Source organism: Protopterus annectens, chromosome 3.part1 (genome assembly GCF_019279795.1).
Source record: "Protopterus annectens isolate FY-2018-M chromosome 3.part1, PAN1.0, whole genome shotgun sequence".
Classification (NCBI taxonomy): Eukaryota; Metazoa; Chordata; order Ceratodontiformes; family Protopteridae; genus Protopterus; species Protopterus annectens.
Window position 1 is genome coordinate 1,052,281,997 of NC_056732.1, and position 23,667 is coordinate 1,052,305,663.

At 39.3% G+C, this 23,667-nt stretch overlaps 1 long non-coding RNA gene across 1 annotated transcript in view; it reads left to right on the forward strand.

Annotated features, from left to right (window-relative positions):
• Nucleotides 1-23,667, forward strand: part of LOC122798872 — a 308,307-nt gene that overhangs the window by 167,255 nt on the left and 117,385 nt on the right. The gene's annotated exons all lie outside the window — the stretch shown is intronic.

Sequence of the window (23,667 nt, forward strand, 5' to 3'; positions counted from 1 at the left end):
TTGGGCTCCTAAAATCAGAGATGGCTAACTTCACGGCACCCATGCAAATGGAGAATAGTTGCATGACTACTGAATCATACACCAATGCACTGTACAAACACATACACAAATGCATGGATCTCGCTATACTCAATAGAACCAAGATGTTCTCCTCCAAAAAAAAGAAACCAATCTGGTGGTCCCCTGCCATAAACAAACTCTACAACAGAAGGAGGAAACTGATATGAAATAAGGTAAAGTCCCAAGACTGGAAAAACTCCCTTATCAGCCTCAACAAAAAGTTGAGATCCTTCATCAAATTCTCTAAAGCTAGCTATAAAAACAGAATTGCAACAGATAGTAAAGACAACCACAAGGTCTTCTATAGTTATATAAAGAATCTCCATGGCAGTATCCAGATTTGCTCTGACCTCCTATACCAAGCCAACAGATATTGCCAATATACTGACTGACAGATCCAGTGCCAACTTTACCCCTCTCCCACCCAAAGGACCAAACACAATACCAGTAGATTGCCAGGCACCCAGTATTACTACTGTACAGGTTAAAACAGCACTGTCTAAGGCCAAGAATACAGCTTCTATGGGACCAGAAAATATCCCTGGCTGTGTTCTACATAAACTACAGAGTGAACCGGCACCTCACCTGTGTGCCCTGTTTAATCACAGCCTCATAGCAACCTTTTCCCCTACTGAATGGAGCACTTCTACAGTCATCTCTCTCCACAAAGGAGGAGTGACTACAGACCCTGGGCGCTATTGCCCCATTTGCCTGACGAGTCTCATATGCAAAGCTATGGAGCGCATCATCATGGACATAATTAACAAGGATATAGGGACTCCCCAAACTCTGGATCCCACACAGTTTGGTTTTGTGAAGGGTAGATCATGCCTGCTCAACTTGGTCGACTTCATTGTCAGAGCTGTGGATGAAGGCAAGGTGGTTTATACAGCCTACCTTGATCTTGCCAAGGCATGTTATGCCATTCCCACTCAGGAAACATAGAAAAACTCACTAAGTTAGACATCAACCCCTATATCACCAGGTGGGTTGCAAACTAGGTCACAGATGGAACCCAGAGTGCTAAAGTAGTTGACTCCCAGTCAGACTGCTGACCAGTCACAAGTGGAGTCCCACAGGATTCGGTCCTCTCCTGTTTGATATCCACTTCTCTGAAGTCCAGGCCAACACAAAATGACACTAGCTGACAAAGTTCACAGATGATTGCAAGTTGGGAGCTATTATTAACTCCCCAAGTGATGTTGACATCCTACAGAAAGGTCTCACTGAGAACGACTGGTGTCAGAACCATGGCCTTAAGCTCAGTGCCAAAAAATGTGTTGTCAACCCCTTTGGGAAAAACCCAGTTCCCATGAATTATCACATCAATGGTATTTCATTGAACACAGAAAGCATTATGAGGGAGCTGGGAATGCAGTTTAACAGCAACCTCTCTTTTGACCACCACATTGCCACTTTGGTCAGAAAGTCCTTCTATGTGGCACATTTCATTACTAAGGGTTTTACATCCAGGACAAAAGAGGACATTGTCTCCCTCTAGTCTTCCCTCATTAGGCCAATCATTGAGTACAATGCCCCATTTGGCATGTACCTCACTAGACACCTGCACCAACTGGAGAGGCCGCAAAAGTACCTCACAAAGAGGATCCTAGGCCTTAAACACTTGTCCTACATGGACAGACTCAAAAAACTCCAGCTATTCTCTGCCTCATATTGCCTACTTAGAGGTGATCTCTGCTTGACTTACAAAGCCATGTCTGACCCAGCTCTGTTAGAAGTGATACATCTAAAGAAATACCAATCCCTCTGCACTACACACTCCGGACACTTCAATCTCATTACCACAATCAACAGAATGTGCTGGAAGGAAAGGTTCATAACACAGAGACTGCCCATGCTACGGAATAGACTTCCCATACATGTCAAACAGATCACCTCACTGGCCTTCTTCAAGATAAATATTGATGAGTGGATAGGAAATTGAAAATTCACTCTGGGGATCACTCCAGTAGCGCTACTCGACAGAGGCACTGGGGACTAAAGTCAAGTGGCACAATGCCAGGGTAATCCTATGGGCTAGGCTTGTAAACGCTCCAGGGCCTGTAGCCTAGAACTCACCTATGAACCTGTGAACCTATCTGCCCTAAATTTAGTAATCCATTTGTACTTAATTTCCTTTGTTTTTAATTTAATATCACCCTTCTAACCGGAACACTCATTACTTGCAAAAGAATGTTTAGTACCTTCTCTCTGTATATGCTTATACAACTCATTCATTTCTACTTTGTGATTTAAATTGGACATATGATTGCATATCCTGTCATTTAACTTTCTGTTTTATTTCCCTATGTTCCATAAGCTTTATATAGTGCAATGTATATAATATTTTTAGTATTACAGTTAGCATATGATCTTAGAAAGAACTTTTGTTTCATTAGGGGTTGTATAAAAAATTCCTTTTATAAATAAATCCATACTGATGACAGCATAAACTAGGAAATGTTCCTTTCTTTCTTATTACTCATAATGGTTGTTTTCAATGAGTTCTTCTCTGTATACCATAAAATCTGTTTTAAGTTACTTTCTTTTTTATAAGTAAAACTTGGTTGGTTCTCTTACTAAATTTCTACCATCATTCAAAGAATGTAGCACGTGCCATTTTTTCTTATAATATCTATGCAGTCTTTACTGTGTCTATTTATGTTACTGTCACTCTCATCTTTCATATTTAATCTAGACACGGTCTGCATCTGACCTTTGACCACATTACAAAATACATGGGTGGGATGCATGCTCATTCTATGAACATAATGATTCCTTCTCATTGGTTTCCTATAAATAGTGGTGTCCAAATTTCCCCTGTTTTCTCTGTGGTGACATCCAAGATATTTATGCTGCCATATGAAGATTTATTTTTATACTTTAAAAACTCTAAAAACTAATAGAATCTCTCAAGTGAACTTCCCAAAAATAAGAACATCATCTACAAAATGGCCCAGAAGAATAATTCCGGATTAAAATAACTTTCTGTAAACACAAATGCTCTCAATAGGACATAACTAAACTAGCAGATCTATTAGCAACAGAAGTACCCAATGCAATACACTGTTTCTGCAAATAAAACCTATTATCAAAAGCATTTTTTTTCTGAGAATTATTGGCAGTGGTTTCTCTTCAAAAACATTTTTATTTTGTTTTTGTTATAAACATACACAAATGTACATATAACAAATACAATAAAACAATGACAAAACTATTTACAATATTTACATTCATCAATGATAAACAATCATTTTATCCATGAGAAATTATCAGTATTGTTCAAAAGGTTTTTCAATTTTTGTCATTCTATAACAAATGGTTTGCAGTTCATTTTCACAAACAACTTTTGCTAAATTAATAAAATCTTTAAACATCAAATCTTATTTCCTTTTCCAATTCAAAGTAATAACTTTTCTGGCAATTGCAAGAAATGACCAGAGTAACTGAATCTGAGATTTAGGTATTACATTAGATATAGGAACACTGAATAGGATTAGTGAGTTAGAAATATGAGTTATCAGACCATAAAGCATTTACAAAATATCTGAAGTCTTTCCAGTATTGCTCAACATTTCTATATTCAATGAACATATGAATCCAGATGACCTCTAGTAATTCATCACATTTCCAACATTTTTCACTGTTTTTGAGTATAAGATTTATATTATGTGAAGTGTATAAACTCCTATTCATAAATTTCCATGTATACAATCTTCAATATAATGAAGAAGCAGTACCATACGTAGAATTCAATAGCAATTTTTTGGATTCATCAGATATTTCTTCTTCATTAATCTTTACATAGTCATTCCAAAAATCTGAGTCAAACATTAGAGTGTCTTCTCTTAGTATCTTACAGATAGTTGAGATACTTAATTTTTGATTATCTTTCTTTTCAAGACACCTAATAAAAATCTGAATTAAACTAGGTATAGATTCAGTCTCTAGGTTGATTGATACTCTCATTTTGTTTTCTATAAACTGCCGTAATGAGTGTATAAACAACCAACTGTCTTGAATATTATTAAAACTATATAAAAGAGAGTTTAGTGGTTTAATACTCTTATTTTCAATAAACTGATGCCAGAATATCAAGTTATTTTCCTTTAATTTTTGCATCGCATTGATGTTGAAAGAATCTAGGCAATCAGGAGAGAATGCTATAGGGAATATAAGAAATAGAAATTGTTTAATGTTGTAATTGCAATCAATTATATTTTTAAAGTTATTACATATTTGATTAATGCCATAAGAAAAATCATCAAACTTCTTATTAAATAAACAAAATTCACATAAAAGCCAATGAACTGTACTTATTCCATATTGCTCCTTAAATTGATTTTCTATATTTCTGGCATCAGTTATATTAATCTCATGTATTGTTTTCCAGCCGGATATATAGGTAGGTGTGATCCAATGTAATATTATTTTGCAGTGGTTTCGATACTTTAATTATCTCAACACTTTTACCATCAGTGTACATGCTAACTTCATAGAACCTGTCACATATGTTATGCAGGTAAATAATGAATTGACATCCATTGTTACAAAAATAAAATCCACATACAGATTCTGCTTTCTCTGTAAAAGTAATTTAAGTATCCTCCATATAGCTCAATGTTAACATTACAAGCTTTGATAAATTTCTTTCCAAATATAAAGAAATGGGTTGAGATAGCCATCCCCTTCCTGATGCTCTGGGTTGCATAAACAGGGGAATAACAGGTTGAGAATTATAGAAAAAATAATGTATCTAAATCAATAATACCATTAAAATGCATGGTATATACTTCATTTATTTTAGAAATTTGCACTGAAATTCTAACATTATTAATTTCTTCATATGTGCTTTCTTTTCTCAACATTTCCCCAACCACTTCCCTGTACTTATGTTTGTCCATCGCCACAATGCCACCACCATAATCATAATCCTTTAATCACTATATCATGATTTGAAACAAGTTTATATAATGTTATCTTTTCTTCTGATATTAAATATAAAAATTACTTTTACATTTCTTACTAAATAATTCATAAATATCATCTTTACTTCTTTTTCAAAACTTTTCATCATAGGATTACTGTCACAAATGAAAGCTTTCATCTCTCATAGCACTTTTTCTCACTTACTAAGTACCTTCTGGGAAGTGCAGTTTTAAATTTCTTATAAACAGTTTATCAGTGAAGTGATCAAACATGGATCCATCTTTTGGTGGAATTAATGTGAACTCATTCTGCAAAACCAATAATTCAAAATGGGTAAGCTCATAAAATGATAAAGTAAAAGCAGTCAGTTGTTCATTTAGCTGACCAGCTGTCAAAAGTTATGTTTTATCACGGCACTGCTGTGCATGTCTGCCTCTTCCTTCTTTTTTTTTTCAATCCTCAGCCTTCTTATGGGAGGGGCAATGGGTTAGTTTGCAGATTGTCAGAAAATCTAAAAGGTTTAATGTATTAACATCAAGAGCATCAGCCCACAGCACATCCAACTGTTGAGTGCGTTCATGCTGTTCATTATTAACATTTTGCTGTACCACTTCCTCTCCATGTTCCCGTTGCTCCATCCTACCAGCCCAGCTCATCACATGCTCATCTATCTTCCAATAATTTTATTGTATAATAGCTGTAATCCACTCATGGGTATGGGTATAATATGATTTTTTTTCTACTGTCTTGGCATTTCCAAATGCTAATGTGGAAGATTGGAACTCGTGCCTAACAAGGAAAAGCACATATAAGGGGTATAGGTTCTTAGTAAGCAAAACAACACAGAGATGCTTAGTTTTAATTGGTCAGTGGCTATAGTCTGATAGATAACAAAATATTTGCACAAAAGCTTTTTCCAGTATAAAATGGCTGTAAATTCTATGTTTTTGAGGAGTCAGGCCCTTGATTGTGTAGTCTCTCACATATGGGTATTCTTTTACAATAAAGGAGATCATTCTGTTCTGCTAAACTGTGATGCATGTGGTTATTTCGTACTTTAGCAGTTTCTTTTGTTTAATCACTTGGGCATCACACTTATACTCAATCCATGCCAACCATGGCTAAATCATGCCATACTTACAACCAGTCATGGACTATTGTTAAAATAAAGGATCCCTCAACTGTGCCACTTGTCAAAAAACTCATTCCCAAAACTCACAGTAACAATTGTTTAAAATGTTACATCCCAGCCCCTCACGTACTACATTTATCATTTATCTGTTTTTATTAAAAACCACCCCCCACCCACACACATATATATGTGTGTGTGTGTATATATATATATATATATATATATATATATATATATATATATATATATATATATTATTGTTTGTCTTTTCAGCTTTTCCTGGTTAGGGGTCACCATAGCAGAACTCTGGTCCAATAATGATTAGCAGTAGATTTTTATGGTGCCAAGTTGCCAGCCCAACACCCAACCTTCAGCGAAGGCATGCCCATTCACGTATATCTTTCAGAGGCCACTCAACCGCAGGGAGGACATACAGACTCCACACAGAAGGCACTCCAGCCGAGAATCGAACAGGAGAACCCCTTGCTGTGAGGCAACAATGCTACCGCTGTACCACCTTAGCTTCATAATATATATATTTATATATATATATATATATATATATATATATATATATATATATATATATATATATATATATATATATATATATAGTATTTTGCTATCTAAAAGAACACAGCTTTTAAACACTTCTTTAAGTGTAATCAGGTTTATTTAGAAGAAAAACAAAAAAGCTTTGTTTTTTTACTAAAACTGATTAACTGAAACAAGAGAAATTCAAGATTGCAGTTTTCAGTGAGTACAAGGTGCACCACCTTACAATGGCTCAGAACAAACTTCAGCCTCTTTATTTGACAAGCAGATATTTCAAGTAACTCCTTGAGACTTTATCCTGAATGCAGACTAACTGTTTTTTTTTTTTTCCGTTTTCTTCCTGGCTTCAGAGACCATCCCAACTTCTCCTTTTAGGGTTACTTTATGACTAGCCTTGTCAATCTCCTGGAGTCCGCTTGGCTTCCTCTCTCATATGAAGAACAAAGGTAATCTAACTGTTGTCAGGGTAATGAGTTAGAAATGGCTGAACCTGCAGCTAATTCTCATTTATGTATTATAATTCTTACTAACTTCCTGCTTTACTCCTAATTGCTTGCCTGATAGTTAAAGGCATTGTGTTTCCTATGTACAGCAGACACTACTATGCTACTGTATCCATATATTCATACATATACATCCATGTGTGTGTGTGTATGTTGTGTGTGTGTCTGTGTATGTCTATGTATCTATCTATACATATGTTTGGTAGAATGTATGCATTACCAACATTACATTTATAAATGTGAGCGTGTAGCCTATTATACTGACATTCTGCTCAGCTGACAGGTCTCTATGTTAACTATATGTCAGTTGACATGATATATAGTTATTTGCTGTTTAAAGTAGTGTAATAAGTGATTATGTTCTACTGATATAAATATTTAGTGTTTTGTTAGGGTGTAATTAGATACTTTGTTGATGTATTTGCATTTGTGATTTGTGAATATAATGGAAGTTATTTGTAATGTTATGGTATGATTATGTTATTTTTTGTATGTTGTTACTATTGTGTTATTCATTGTATATTCTAGTATTATGTGTGTATTTTGCATGTTTATGATGGTATTGTGAATATCATTATGTATGTGGTAGAAATGTCATTAAATGTTCATAATATTTTTTCTGAGTTTAGTGAAATTTGTGACCTACTGTATCATCTTCACATATATGAAATGAAAGATTTGTGAGTATATTAGCCAATGTGTGTTTATGCAAGCAATTTTTTGTGCTACAGTGTGATGTTTAGTATAGGAAAATGTTATTGATAGTATATTGTAGTGTAGTATCTGAGTTATATTTATGTATTGATTTGCTGTTCCAATGTTTTGTTCTTTAGTGTGTGTCCTACCTGGGCAATATTCTTACACACACACACACACACACACACACACACACACACACACACACACACACACACACACACACACACACACACACACACACATGTGGTATGATCCACACTGTCATAAATGTTACCTATGCCATCAATGTTGTCAAAGAGCTATGTATGTGTTGTGTGATCACTGGAACATGTATCACACATGCATCTGGTGTAACAAGTTGATGGGGTTCTGCACCATTGGACAATAATGGTTATGTAACAAAAAGAATAACTAGCTATGGCAAATAAGATGTGTGTCAGCTCACTGTGACAAAGGTGATACACTTCAGTTGCAGATCACTGGAAGATGTGTAGGGAGGTCCATGAAGAAGGGTACATTGTACTCAGTTATTGCTGTAATGAAAACTGTTAACTATGGAAGTATTATCGTCTGTGATGTGGATGTCCTTCACATAGTCAGTAGTTATGCTACATACAAGGGAGTAGTCAGCACTGTGGCCACATGCTCATGGATGGTCCACATACCATCTTCCCCAGGTCAGAGGTCAAATACTTACCTGTCTGATTATACGGTGTGATATCTACATTACCCTTGGGTTGTGTGTTTGTTTTCATGATATAACAAATCTCCCCATGTTTTTGTTTCATTGCAGTTGTTGTGATGGTTGTGGTAGCAGTATTTGGTGTGTATTGATACTGTTTGAATTATACTAATATCACAGTTGGATTCAATCTGTAGTCCTTCAGACAGCTGTCTGGACACAGGATGTGTATGTCATTTGTGACGTCTTTGACTTGCATAATGGACAGGAAAGGGCCTAGCAGACAGCCCTGATGTAACGACCTGATCATTGGACCTGAGATATAGGTCACTTCACACATTTCAGCATATTTAGATGACACATATGTGATCCAGTGGGCTACCCACTTGGCGATATAACTGTTTATGGCCACATCTGAAAGTGTTGAGTGAATATCTCAGTATGGATTTGTGTCAAATGCCTTGGGCTTATCACATTTAAAAGTATGATAGTGTTGTCATCATGTATGCCCAGGATGACCTCTTTGAGGACATCTAACAGAGGTAACAGACATGATGTAGCATTAATAACCCACACAGCTCTGTTGCACACAGCAGGGATAATACTAATGCCCAATTACAAAAGGTCCATTTTGACATGTTGGGCTACCTCACAGATGAGAGTCAGGATGTGTCTATACATGCATGCATCAGGTGATGCCCCCCCCAAACTCAGATGGATGCATGTTGATATACATCCTTCTACAGGAACATAGTCTGTGTGAAGGGTGTGTTGAAGTGTGTATTCAACCATGCTAGGAAGGTGTGTCTACTGAATCATGCTATAGGTGATTTGTGATGTTGTTACAGCCTATTAATTTTGTGTGATATGCCTAGATGAAGGTAAGACAGTGCTTACTACTTATCTGATCTGGCCTAGGATTTGGACACAATCCCACATGCAGGTATCATTGAGGAACTCTCCTAGTTGTGGATTAACCCATATGCCACTAGATGGGTAAAAAATTGGTTCACTGGCAGAGCACATACTGTGGAAGTTGGTGAATCAACCTGCAGCAGTAGAGCTGTTACCATTCTGCATGGTCTCAAGGCCAGTCTCTGACCCTGCCTGGTGGGAATAATGCACGTCCACAAATCAAATATAGATGATGACATCAGCTGCATCTTTTGAGGAGAATATGGTAATAGCAGCATCCCAAATGCCATGTAAAAGCTCTCTCTAATGTCAAGCAATTGCACAAAGAAAACACACACACACACACACACACACACACACACACACACACACACACACACACACACACACACACACACACACACCCCTACCTAAGTATACAGACTACCGGACTTTGTATTTAAGGCAAATTCCATAGCTCAAGTCTGACTTGGAGTGTCCCAGACGACACTTTACAGGTGATGACATCAGCAGTGTCTGGTGAGGAGGATATGGCAATAGAAGTCTCCTACATGCTGGTGTAAAAGGCTCTCTCCAATGTCATGCAAGTGCAAAATACACACACACACACACACACACACACACACACACACACACACACACATACACCAGTTGACTGTCATGAGAACAGAACCCCCTTCCTATCTAAGTACACAGACTACAGAGCTCAGTACTCTACGCAAGCACCATGGCACAAGTCTGATTTTTAAAAGGCTGCAGGACAACTCTTACTGGATGACATTAGCAGTGGATGTTGCAGAATTGATGTTGGGAAGCCTGCATGAAATGGATGTGTAAGCATGTTCACCTGTGAATACAGTTCTAGTTCTGCATGTTACCAGATTGATATGTATTGCATATCACACATTTGTTATTAATTTATGTGTAGTTGATATATTGGTGAACAAGTACTGACAGTGTAGGGTTACAGTGCATGGGGGAGGTAACATATGGTTGCATTGTAAATATGACATATTGTTAGATAGAGCCGACAGTTTGTTAGTACACATGTAGTTTCATGGCATAAAGAGTAAACGTCTATTAAGCAGCACTAATACATGCTAATATTGACTTTGCATAGTGCAGTGGTGAGCAGCAGGTTTGAGAGATGGTTGGCAAAGTGTGAATGTGAGGTACACATTTCCATTACTTTCCCTGTTTGCTTGTAGTTAGGCAGTGTACAAATGTGGGACTCACTGATAAAATTGTTAGAGTTAGTATTGAATATATGAAACACACCTGTTGCTTAGCCGACTCTGTGGCATGAGGTGTAAATGAATTAACACATTTCTTTTTGAGCCCAGACGATACTGGGTCTGAATCCAGGTGTATCTAATACTTTGAAATAAACATTAATAATGCTTTGACATTATTCTTTATAGTACATTCAACATGTGTCACTGTGTGTTGACCTAGAACAGTGGTGTTAAGCTGCACTGCATGAAGATAACTACAGCAGTGTAGAGCTGTTCATCATTGCTTGACATTGGTGTGGAGTGCCAAACTCCATGCAAACCTAGAGGCCAAAAAGCGAATGGACCCATTGCTTTTTCTGGTACTTACATGTGATGTGTGTGATTCTATTTTTTGACCACATTGTATGTGTTAAAGTAGAGTTGATAGGTTCATAGGTTCATAGGTTCATAGGTTTATACTAGGCTATCTGCCCTAAGGCATTTATAAGCCTAGCCCAAATTTTTGTGGCTTACGCCACCCCTTATATGAAAAAATACTGTGCCCATTAGTTTGTTGTGCCTCTGTCCAGCAGTGACACAGAGATGATTCCCGGGATAAACCTACGGTCTCCCATCCACAGGTCTAGATTTCTCTTGAACAGAGTTAGCGAGGTGCTCTGCCTCACATGGACCGGGATTTTATTCCACAGCATAGGGAGTCTCTGAGTGATAAATCTATCCCTCCAGCACATCCTATTTATATCCGTGCTAAGGTTTAAGTCGCTTGCTCTAGTGGTTTTGGTGGATTTGGATTTTTTGAGGTGGAGCATGTCCATTAATTCCGGGTTGGACATGGCCTTGTATGTCAGGCACATGTCACTTCTGAGCAGACGGTATGCGACTGAATAGAGCTGGAGTTTTTTCAATCTGGCAGCATATGACAGATTTTGGAGTCCCTTTATCCTTTTGGTGAGGAACTTTTGGGGTCTCTCCAATTGCTGCAGATGTCGGGTGAGATACATCCCGAATGGGGCATTGTACTCGATCATTGGTCTGATAAGTGAAGAGTACAGGGGAACAATAACCTCACTAGATCTGGATGTGAATCCCTTCATGATCAGGTGGGCAATGTAGAAGGTCTTTCTAACCACTTTAGCAATGTGAGTGTCAAAAGAAAGGCCACTGTCAACCTGGGTCCCCAGGTCCCTGATAACCTCTTCTGTGCTTAGTGGATTGCCACCTATATGGTAGCTTGGGGTTACCTTGTTTTTCCCGAAGGGTATGACTATACATTTTTTGGCGTTTAACTTCAGGCCATGGCTCTGGCACCAGCTATCTGTTTCCGTGAGTCCCTTCTGAAGGATATCCGTGTCTGATGCACTTTCCACTATGGCCCAGTTTGCAGTCGTCTGCAAACTTTGTCAGCCAAAGTCCTCCTATGTTGGCCTGTACTTCTGAGAAGTAGATGCCAAACAATAGGGGCCAAGGACCGAGCCCTGTGGGACACCACTTGTGACCGGCTTGGAGTCTGACACAGCGCCAGCAACTCTAACCCTGTGGGTTCTGTCCTTAAGCCAGTTTGCAACCCATCTTGTGACATATGGGTTTACATTTAAGCTGGTATGTTTTTCTACAATACCCGAGTGGGGTATTGTGTCGAAAGCCTTTGCAAGGTCAAGGTAGGCTGTATGGACTGCCTTTCCCTCATCGATGGCCTTGGTGACTGTTTCGAAGAAGTCGACCAAGTTCAAAAGGCATGATCTTCCCTTGACAAAGCCAAACTGGGTCGGGTCCAATGTCTGCAAGTCCCCTATATCTTTGTTTATGAGCTCCATTATGATCCTCTCCATAGCTTTGCAGACTAGACTTGTTAAGCTTATGGGGCGGTAATTACCAGGGTCCGTAGAGGCGCCGCCTTTGTGGAGTGGGACAACAGTTGCCGTACGCCACTCCTTGGGCACGTATCCTGTGGTAAGGCTGAGATTAAACAGCTGCCTTATGTGCGGGTTTAATTCCTCATTTAGCTCGTGTAGCACACAGCCGGGGACACCATCCGGTCCCATTGATGCTGTGTTTTTAGCTTTAGAGAGCAGCTTTCACCTGCGCATTTGAGATGTCCGGGAGGCTACACTCAGCTGGGATAGTTATCTCTCCTTTAGGGGAGAGGGGTGAAGTTTGCACTGAACCTGTCTGCCAGTATGTTGGCAATGTCTGTGGATTCAGTGATTTTTGTATCATTTTGGACTAATTCTGAGCATATCTGGGAGTTTCCACCCAGGTTCCTAACATAGCTGAAAAAGGTCTTATGATTGTCCTTTGAATCCATGGCAATTTTTCTCTCAAAATTGGCCTTAGTTGATTTTATGAGTGCTCATATTTTTTTACTAATAATGATCAGGGGTGACTTCCCTTTTATGGATTTTGTTCTATCATGTAATAGCTTTCTCCTCTTATTGTAAAGTTTGTTAATGGCTGGGGTCCACCAGACTGGACGTTTGCCCTTTGTGGAAAGAGTCTTGGTTTTATTTGGGATTGCCTGATCCATGCAGTCCTGGAGGTGTTCATAGAAGGCATTTGTAAGGGCTTCAGCAGCTTGGGTTGTGGTTTCCACTGGCTCAGGATACCACACCAGTCTTGAGTAGTGTGAAGTTTGCTTTAGAGAAGTTCTTCACTATGGTCTTTTTTGTTTGGGGTGGGGGCGGGATGTGGATTTCCAGTGAGATTAGGGGGGCAAGCAGAGGGAAGTAAAAAAGGAAAGCAATATAGGAATGTGCAGGAGGGATGTAGTAAAGAACCATAGATACCCATTTCTTTCAACAGTGTAAACTGAAAATATGTGCAGAAAATTAGCTGAATTTGGACTGTCACCTCCAGAATGAGAGGTGTCAACACTGTAATAATGTTGTATAGTTAACTGGACCAAATCAAGTGTGTCAAAAAGACACCTGCAAAATGGAGAGCTATGCATGACACAATATCTTTTTTGTGGGACAGGTATCCATTTTTTTTTTAATTCATTAAGAGAGGAATGCTGGGTAAGGGACATTGATATTTCTGGGTCAGATATGTTGGGTAGATGAGCAAGCAAATAAAAATAGCCAGGGCAAACAGTACAAGACACAGGGACAGTGAGGGGCACAAAAGCTTGAGAGACACCATGACTGGGGTGAGGGAGGGGAAAACCTAGGCTCATGCCTGTCAAACATGGAGACACTGAGAATCTAGTCTTCACCCACTGGACTGTCATCACTGTCCCCTTACTCTGCTGGTGGTTGTAGTGCTGACATCTTCTCCTCCTATGTACCATGAGGGAAAGCAGTCTTGCCATCCAGTGTAGACATACACCAATGGTGCTATGCACAACCCTATGCATGTATTCTGGCATCTCCTGCTGGGTGACATAATTCTCACCTCTGCCATTACTCCTAAAGGGCACCACAGCACCAGCTGCTGAACCAGTATTACCTGAGGTTATAGGTAGTGCAGGCGCAGCAGAGGTAGTGGTGCCAGGTTGAGCCTCAGACATGATGAACACTGGTGCTGGAGCCAGTGTAGCAGGGGTAGGCTGACCCACTGGGACTGACCTACGTCACTGTGTTGTGAGGCATTTAGTGATTTGTTACAGATGGATGTCATAGAGACATTTTGGTGACACATAATCAAAAATAATAAAAATAGCTGAGGGTTGGGGTGAGAGTAAAAAAGAGATATAATTAGTACCATCATATTTGGCGTACAATGCATTCACACAATTATACAACTATTTTATCTGAAGTAAAACATTTAAGTAACATCCTAACAACTGCACACTATAACTACAGATTGCTGAAAGTAATCCTTGCAATCTGCATATACTACACATATGCTTGGTCCAATTATACATATTACTGTTAAAAGCAAGACATTTATGCCACTTGTATAGAGTTTAATTTATGTAATATTATTAAAGAATTGCAGTATTGTATAGTTGTTTCTCGTGGTATTTGAACCCACAACCTCTGACTCCTGAAGTTGGTTTGTACTACAGACTAATGCATAAATACTTGTTTTTACAGTTAGGAAATTCATGCTTAATTTGCTGCAACTGTATAGAAAACCCAACATGTATCTTTAACTTTTAAAGCTTCAATAATACTTCTCTTGTGTCACATACATACCATTTGCTTTCCTCAGTCTCTCCATTTGATCAGCATGTGCCTGGAGAAAGTGCAGAAAAGAACAGAAGCACATTATGCATGCCAGTCTTGCCTATATTTAGCTATCTGTGTATTACACATACTCTCTTATTATCATAGGTACGCAGCTGTGGGATGTCAGCAGTTTGAAATTCAGTCAACCACTGGTTGAGGGGATCCCTCTTATGCCTCTGCAGGTCATTAAAATGATGCCTCGACTGTTCTTCAGTGTGCGGCATGCCAGTAGCACTGGATACAGCCTTAGCCAAACTACTCCAAGCTTCAGATTTGTACTGTGAGCCAAAATGGTCCACCCTGCAGAAGCCCCTGGCTTTGCTGCTTTACCAGGAGTCTAGTAAATATCTTGGACTCCTCAACACCCCACCTCTGTGCCTAAACTGGGCACCTTCACTTCTAATTCCAAACATATATAACACCCGCACTAGAGCAATGGCAACTAATGATTTACTGCCAATTCCTGTTATCGCGTTTACTGGTAGTGTGCAAACCTGAGCAACAATGCCAACCATATTTGAGTGATGTTAACTGCCAAGCAGGGAGGAAAGCAATGATATATATATATATATATATATATATATATATATATATTGAACAGTGGAAGGTAATTGTTAGGTGAGTTAAGTTTGCAGGCATGCACTGTGGGCATAAATGTCTTGACCTGACACACATTTTTGGCTTTATACATGCATTCAAAGCTAGGTATAATGGACAAAACATTTTCTTCCACAGCTGTCATTTTCCTTCTTTGCCACAGAAGAAGTGCTGCTCAAACATAGTCAGGAAGTATTCATAAATACAGCTGACAGTTTGAGGTGTTAAACACGTATTTTTGTGACCTGACAAGGTTCTTCTATGTAGATCCAATTGTGTATGTGTCTTATTTAATTTTGAAGGCCATCCAAGTCCAGATAGCAAAATTATAACTACAGAAATATAGTAGACAATATACCCTTAGTCATATATGTGAAAAGAAAATAAGAGTATCTTATCCTCATACATATAATTCGTATCATCGCCATTATCTAAAGTGCCATAAGTTATCTAAAGTGCCATAAGTTACAGTGAATATAGTGACAAATGGAACAACAGCAAATATGTCTGGAATATCCTGTATTAGAACACAGGACCACATGTATGGCAGCCTTACACTTACACCTGTTGCCACAAGAATGCTGAAATACCACTTGCACATTTTTCAGTTCATTGCTATAAACTGGAATGTCACAACAGTAAAAATAGGTTGCACACCCTGTACTTGTACCCAGGACCACCTGTACTCCAGCCCTACACTTACACCTGCTGCCACAGGACTAGTTGCATAACAGATCCATAATTTCCTACTCATTCTTAAGTTGTCTGTGTTAACCGCTACACAATGTCACTTAGTGTGTTTGTGCAGTGCCCAACAAAATTAACTGAATGTATCCATTTTCTGTTAGTGACTGTCTGCATCCTGTCTGCAGGTGTTCATTGGCTGCAGGTTTTTGGGGAACCTTGCTAACTGCCTTGCAACATTGTTTAGTGGTGTTGTATGATGGAAAGAAAAAATTGCAACATTGTATCCTTTTTCAGCTTTACATGTGCCCTATCTGCAGTGTTCTGTCTGCTTCTTGTGTGGGCCACTAGTCCTGGCTTGCACACTGCTAACTGTTGTGCAAATGAGGCAAGCACAGCCAGACCTGACATTCATTTTCTCCATTTCCCTTGTTTGTGCTAAGCCATGTACCACACAAACTCTGGCAAAAAAATAAAAAATAAATAAATAAAAGAGAAAAATTGTTGAAATGAAAAGCAATCTATAAAATAAAGACTACAAAATGTTTGTTGGTACACATTAAATATTTTTACATAGGTCTGGATTTGATCTCTTACGCCAATGAACCTTCAGAACACAGTAAAGGTGCCATGTCCCTCTTTGTCACACAAAGAGCTTTGCAGCAGAGAACTGAAATCATTCTGCATACAGCCAACTGCAACATCATCCACAGTACTAACAAACCTTATGACAGTTGTTTGTGCCTGTATTAATTTCAGAAGTAGTGCACTGAGTGATCACACGACCATTTATGACTATTGCTTGGAAAAATGCAGCTTTGTCTTACCTCTCTGTATTTGTTGCTCATTCTTGTCTTAATCTGACCAATATTCTGAGACATACCATCTGTAAGGCATTCTAAATCATTGTCCTTACAATGTTTAGGATATTAAATGGCAATAATGTACAGTTGTCAAGAAAATGAAGGAGAGATTGGATGTTAATGAGCAGAACCTGTGAATTGACAAAATAAAAGGCGTAGAAATGAGCAACCCAAACCACTTTAATCAAGAAACTAGTTTCTTGATTAAACTGGTTTGGTTTCCTCATGTGTACGCATTTTATTTTATTTACAGTTTATTAGTGTGGTTTTTTGCCTTTGGATTACAAAACCTGTGAATTGTGTGCTGCTTACTTATTCCAACCTTACTAAAATTACTTCTACACTTTGTAAGTCTAGCCTGACACACACACTGGAGGTAGAGCAGACTGCATTGCTGTTGTGTTTTACTTCTCCTTAACAGTAATAATTCACAGCTGCAATCCATTAGCAACAAATACTGAGGAATTTGCATGCACTATGTTTACATCTGATACACAGAGGCCTGTATTTGGGATTCAGCAATTGTAATGAGTTCACACCTCAATTGCACCATCACTGTCCTCACAGCCTTGAATTTTCACCATAAAAAGACAACTGTGTAGGTAGGGAAGCTGAAGGCAAGGAGACTTGTTTATGTGGAGAACACAGAAGAGGCTATTACTTTGAACTATATCTACACAGGAGACTACTGACTTTGAGAAGGTATGCATGCATTTTCAGCTATATACTACACATGCCAAAATGTCATTAAGAAAAATATGTTTAATATCATATATGTATATATTCATTATCAAATGCTACTTTTATCTCTCTGTATTACTTAGAGGTGTACTGATGGCATGGGCATGTTTGTCAGGACACTTCACATGTATACATGATTAGCAATAGCTTAAAATGTAATGTTCTGTGCTAAATCTGTAGACATCTTTCAGGGCTATTTTATTTGATAGCACATTTAGCATTTCACTGATGGTTTTGTTAGCAAAATGTGTCATTTGCTTGTTCTTTTGGGGTTGGAGGAGCAAAGCTGTATTTCTGTTTTGTCACAAACAATGATATGTTACTATTGTTACTCTCCTTGTTTTGCATCCAGCCTTGCTTTGTGTGTGAGTGTAATACGTAAGTGCCCAACTCCTGTTTTATATATTTCAAATGTCTTGACCGTTTTATGTTTCTCCAATGGGCAATAGTGAAATGCTACCTTGTCTGTTTTATCTGGAAACAGGATTTTTTTAGTTATGTGATACTTATGTATATTATCCTTCTGTTATGTTTAAAGTTACCTAGAACTATGGCACCCAGGTGTCTCAATCTGTGAACCTTCCCTTCAGTGACTCTGAGAATCAGTCATTATGGAAGCTTTTAGGATACATGGTACCTTTCTGCTTGAGAGGGGACATGGAGATATGTCAGCCAGAATGCAAATTTGGCAAAAGAAAGTTGATGTGAATGTAGTAGGCAGCCATAGCAGGGAATACGATCAGGTGCACCACCGGGCTACAGACATGATCTCATCTGCACAGAGAGGAGTAGCTGCAGTGACCAATGATTGGATGGGTATTCGGTGGGCTGTTACAGAGCCACCACTAACAGCAAATGAAGAGTTCCTGTCCACTGTCAGAGATCCAGACAGCTCCAAAGAAAATGCAGAACAGCATGCCCTTGACATTGGTGCTACTATTTCAGGGACAGCAAGTATGCCCCAGGAGGAGCTTCTGGGTAGGCTTATGTATCTCAGTTGTTAAATACACTTGCATAGTAAAATATTTACAGCAATACATTAGTTCTGTTTAATTGAGAAATCTCAGAGAGGAGAATTGAGTGAGAGACCATGTCAAAGGCTTTGGAGAGATGTAAGAAGAGGCAGGACACATTCTGATTGATTACACATGGGCTTAGGTTAGACTTGTCATCCAAGTTTTATTTATTTCAGTTTGATTACCGGGGAAGTCCACTGGGCCAAGAAGTGCCCATTTTCAGTGGAGGCCCGGGGAGAAAAGCTCCACAAGCAATACAATGAAACATGGTTACATAAAGTTAATGGTATAATACAAGAGTAAGATTCATATAGTCAGGAAATACATTTACATAAAATGTGCATAATGAGCAAGCATAATAAAGCAATACAGTGCAGAGAAAAAATAACGATAATACATAGATGTGCAAAAGTTTTGTTTTTTTTTTTTTTTTTTTTTTACAGACTGAAAAATGTTGGAGTCAGGAGAAAGTTAGAAAAGTCAGGAAAAGCTTGGGGGTAGAGAGGGGCAGGAAATGGAGAGCTCAGGGAAAGAGAATCCCTGGAAATTATATGTGGTGATAGCAGGAACATTTCCATTTGGATGACAGGTATTTGAGAAGTAGGGTCTTGAAGGATTCGGAGTTAGGTATAGTCCTAAGAGAAGGAGGGAGGGAGTTCCATTTTTTACCTAGAGAGAAGGAGAGTAGAAGTTGGCCGGCAGGACGTTTAGGTTTGTGGATGGAGATAAGGTTTTGGTGTTCAGATCTCAGAGATCTGTTTGGGGTGTATGGTGGAAGGATGTTTATTAAGGCAGGGCATGAGTCTGGATAGAATATTAGTTTGTGAGCGGTGGTTAGTTGGAGATAGTCCAAGTGGTTAGGAAGTTCAAGCCAATTTAGAGATTGAAGGGTAAGGCAGTGGTGAGTTGAGGTTTTGGATTTGGTTGCAAATTTAGAGATCTTATTATAGCAAGTTTCAAGTTTTGAGATGTTGGAAATAGACATATTGGTTAAAAGAGGGGCTCCATAAAGAAGAGAGGGTAGAAGGTATGTAATTGCCAGGGTGTGCCTATAGGAGTTGGAAAGAAATTGGTTGTTTCTGTAGAGCATACATAACTTTTGGTGGGTTTTCTTTATGTTTTGTTGAATGTGGAGATCGAATTTTAGGTGTTCGTCTATGGTAATGCCGAGTAGTTTAGCGGAAGGCAGTACTTCTATATCAGTGTTGGTTTGGCTGAGGACTTTGAAGGAATCTTTGTCAAAGGATGAGGAAACTCTGGAAGGGGTAAAAATTAGAATTTGGGATTTATTAGAGCTGAGGGAGAGGTGGTTTTGGTGCATCCAGTTCTCTGTAGTGAAAAAGGCTATTTGTGTTTTAGTCTGGAGTTCAGAAATGTTAGAGGCAGCACAAACTAAGGTGGAGTCATCAGCGTAGTGGATGACTGTGGTGTCAGGTATGACAGAGTGTAGATTATTTATAACGATGTTGACGAGCATGGGTCTGAGGATGGACCCCTGGGGAACACCAGTAGGTGTGGGCAAGAAAGAAAAGGTAGAGTTCATCCATCTGACAGCTTGAGATCTTTCAGATATGTAACTGGAGAACCAGGAAAGAGTATTTGGGGAGAGATTAAGGTTGGTGAGATGAAAGAGTAGGTGTGTATGGGAGATGGTGTCAAAGGCTTTAAAAAGATCTAGTAGTACTGTGGATACAAGGAATCCAGAGTCTCGGGCTCGGTTGACTGTTTCAAGGAAGGATAGTAAGGCAGTAATGGGACTCTGATGATGCCTATGTATGGCGAAAGCGCTTAGTCGGTTTTTGTATGTCAATTAAATAATATTCTCTATAGTTTTGGCTGGTCCCGGATGGTTTTTGGCAGTGGTTGCTGTTTTCATCGTTTTTTCTTGGAGTTGTGCCCTGTATTGGGTTTTGAGCTTAGAGTAATGGTGCTGTGGCCGGGGCAGAAGCCATGTTGGGTGGAAGTAAGTAGGTGATTCTGTGTTAGGAAAGGTAAAAGCTGGTGGAGGACACATTTTTCTAGGACTTTAGATATTGGAGAGAGTAGGGCGATGGGGCAGAAATTAGAGATAGTGGTGCTTTTACCTCCTTTGTAGAGAGGTAGGATGTAGGCTGAACACCAGAGTTTGGGTACATATGACTCATTTAAGGATCTGTTTATCAGGATGCTAATAGGGAGAGCAATACCTTCAGCTGCGCATTTGAGGAAGGAGGAGGGTATGTTGTCAGGGGCACTGGAGCATGGTTTAAGATTAGATAAGAGCCTTTTTATGAAGCTGGTTGAAACTGGTTTGAACTGGAAATTCAAGACACATTTATTAAGGTTATTGGGTGTTGAGGAGAGGATGTTAGGTGGATTATTGTTTGGGAATGTTTTGGTTAGATTAGCTATGGATTTGGTGAAGAAGGTGTTGAAGTGAGAACTCAATTCCTTGTCAGTTAAACTAGGGTCTGGGCAGGGATTATTCTTGGACCCTGGGTGGAGAAGGGAGTTAAATGATTTCCAAAATTGTTTTGGGTTCTTATTATTGTTAGACTGAAGTTTACTATAGTAGTTTTTTTGTCTAAAGTGATTAGTTTTTTTACATGGTTGCGAAGTTGGGTGTATTAAAGCAAGGAAGAAAGCAGTTTATTTTTCTGATAATGCTTCCAGGCTTTGTCTCTGTGATGCATGATTTGTTTAGTATCGTTTGTCAGCCAAGGAGCAGAGTTAGTTTTGATTTGTTTGTTTCTTAGAGGGGCTAGGGAATTCAGAGTGTCTAGGAAAATAGAGTTGAAATGTTCTACAGCATTGTCTAGGGGAAGAGTGCTAAGGATTTGCCAGTTGATTAGTTGGAAGGTGTTTGTGAAAATTGTAGGGTTAAAGTTGCTAAGATTTCGAGTTTGAATGTACTGGTGATGAAATTGGGTGGAATTAGCTGACCGATGAGTGAAGGCAGGGAGATGGTCACTGAAAGTATCGGGGATGGTGCCTGAGAGAATTATTTTGTTGGGATGAGAAACTAGAATCCAGTCCAAGATGGATCCAGGAGGGTGGATTTTGTTAGGACGAGTTGTTGAATGGATTACTTGGGTGAAGTTGTATAGGTTAATGGATAGAGAAGGAGAAGGTGAGTTGATTTTATTCCAGTCTATATTAACGTCGCCAAGAATGTAAGTTTCATATTTTATTTCAGTTGAGGCCCAGTGAAGAATATTTTCAAGGGTAGAGATGTTGTCACCTGGGGAGATATATAAGGAGATAAAGCAGATATTCTTATGTTTATTCAATCTGAGGAGACCTGCAGTTAGTTCAGTATTTTTGAAATGTGGGGTTGGGATTTGCAGAGGGATTAGAGAGAGAGATGGCTAGAGTAGATTAGCACAGAGCCTCCACCTTTTTTATTTAAACGATCATTTCTGATGATGTGGAAGTCTGGAGGTAAGATTTGAGGGTCAGTAATATAAGGTTTTACCCAAGTTTCAGAGATGGCTAAGATGTCTGGCTGATTGTGGTTTATCCAAAGCTTGTAATTGGTGTATTTTATTGTTGAGGCTCTGAGCATTGATGGTGAAGAACTTAATTGTATTAAGAGAGAAAGTAGAGGAGGTAGAGGAAGGGGGGAAAGGGGTGTTAGTAGTAGGGGAGGAAGGGGGTGGAGGGAAGGGGTTGTTTGTATAGAGGCCGGGGCCTGGGTTAGGGTGGATATCTCCAGATAAGGCTATGGCATTACTGGCACCAGCTTTTGGCCTTTTGGGTTGGTACAATAGGGCATTGTTTGGGATTGGCTGTAGTTTAGGTTTAAAAATGTCTGTGGAGGTGGAAAAGACTTTGGGCTGGAAAAGGTGTAGAAGTTTAGGTGGAATAAGGAAGTAGGATATGAAGTAGAAGTGATTGAGTAGTGGAGGTTGAAGGTGAGTGTATGGGATGGAGTAAGCAGAAGGGGGGATGGGGGAGATTTGGAAGAAAAGAAACTAGCATGATAAAGAGGAATTAGTAAGATGAGAAGGGAGCAGGGTTGTCGGGTAATGGTGAGAATTTGGGAGGGCGTGTTTACAAAGGATGGGTTAAAGAAGGGTAAGAGTGGAAAGGAAGTGAAGGGTAGATCAGGAGAGGAGGTGAATAGGAAGAAGGGGTGTTATAATTTAGCAAATGGGAGAGGAGGAGTTTAGACAAGACAGGGTGTAGCTGAGAGGAGAGGGGGGAGTAAGAGTAGTGAGGGAGAGGTAAGAGAAGAAAGATTGAGGGAGGAGTAAGGGTAGTGTGGGAGGAGTAAGAGAAGGAGGGGAAAATAAAAAGGTGGACTGAGAATGGTTAATTGATAAAGGAGAGAGGGGTAAATGAAGAGGATAGTAATTGGTTGATTGAGATATGAAGGTGGAGTCTGAAAGGTATATATGTAGAGGTGCTGGGGCGGGTGGGAAATGGGGGCAGGGTAGGGGAGAGAGTGAGCCCGCAGGGTGAATGGAGCGGGTAGAGACAAAGGAGAAGAATGTGAAGAAGACAATCAGTAGAGAGTGGTAGTCAAAGGTAAGCTTGCAGTGAATTGTGAGAGGAAGGAAGACAGAGGGAGAAAGGAGTGGAGGGTGGATATATGGATGAAGGCCAGTAGGAGAAGGTAAGAGGTTTTATAAAGGGTAGAGAAGGGGTGTTTAAGGAGGAGAGAGGACAGATAGATGAACCTGGGATAGGAGAACCACCTAGTGGCAAGTCAGTCTCAGGTGGTAAGGACCCAGAAAGAGAGATATCAAGTAGAAGGAAGGAGGGAGATATCATGGACCAGGATAGAGGGAGTAATTATAAAAAGGTAGAAAAGGATTAGTTAATCAGTGTGAGAGAGAGGGGTTGTGGCTGCTGGCTAGCCTGGCAGGTAAGCGTACTGCGACCTGGTGTAAAATTTATATTATT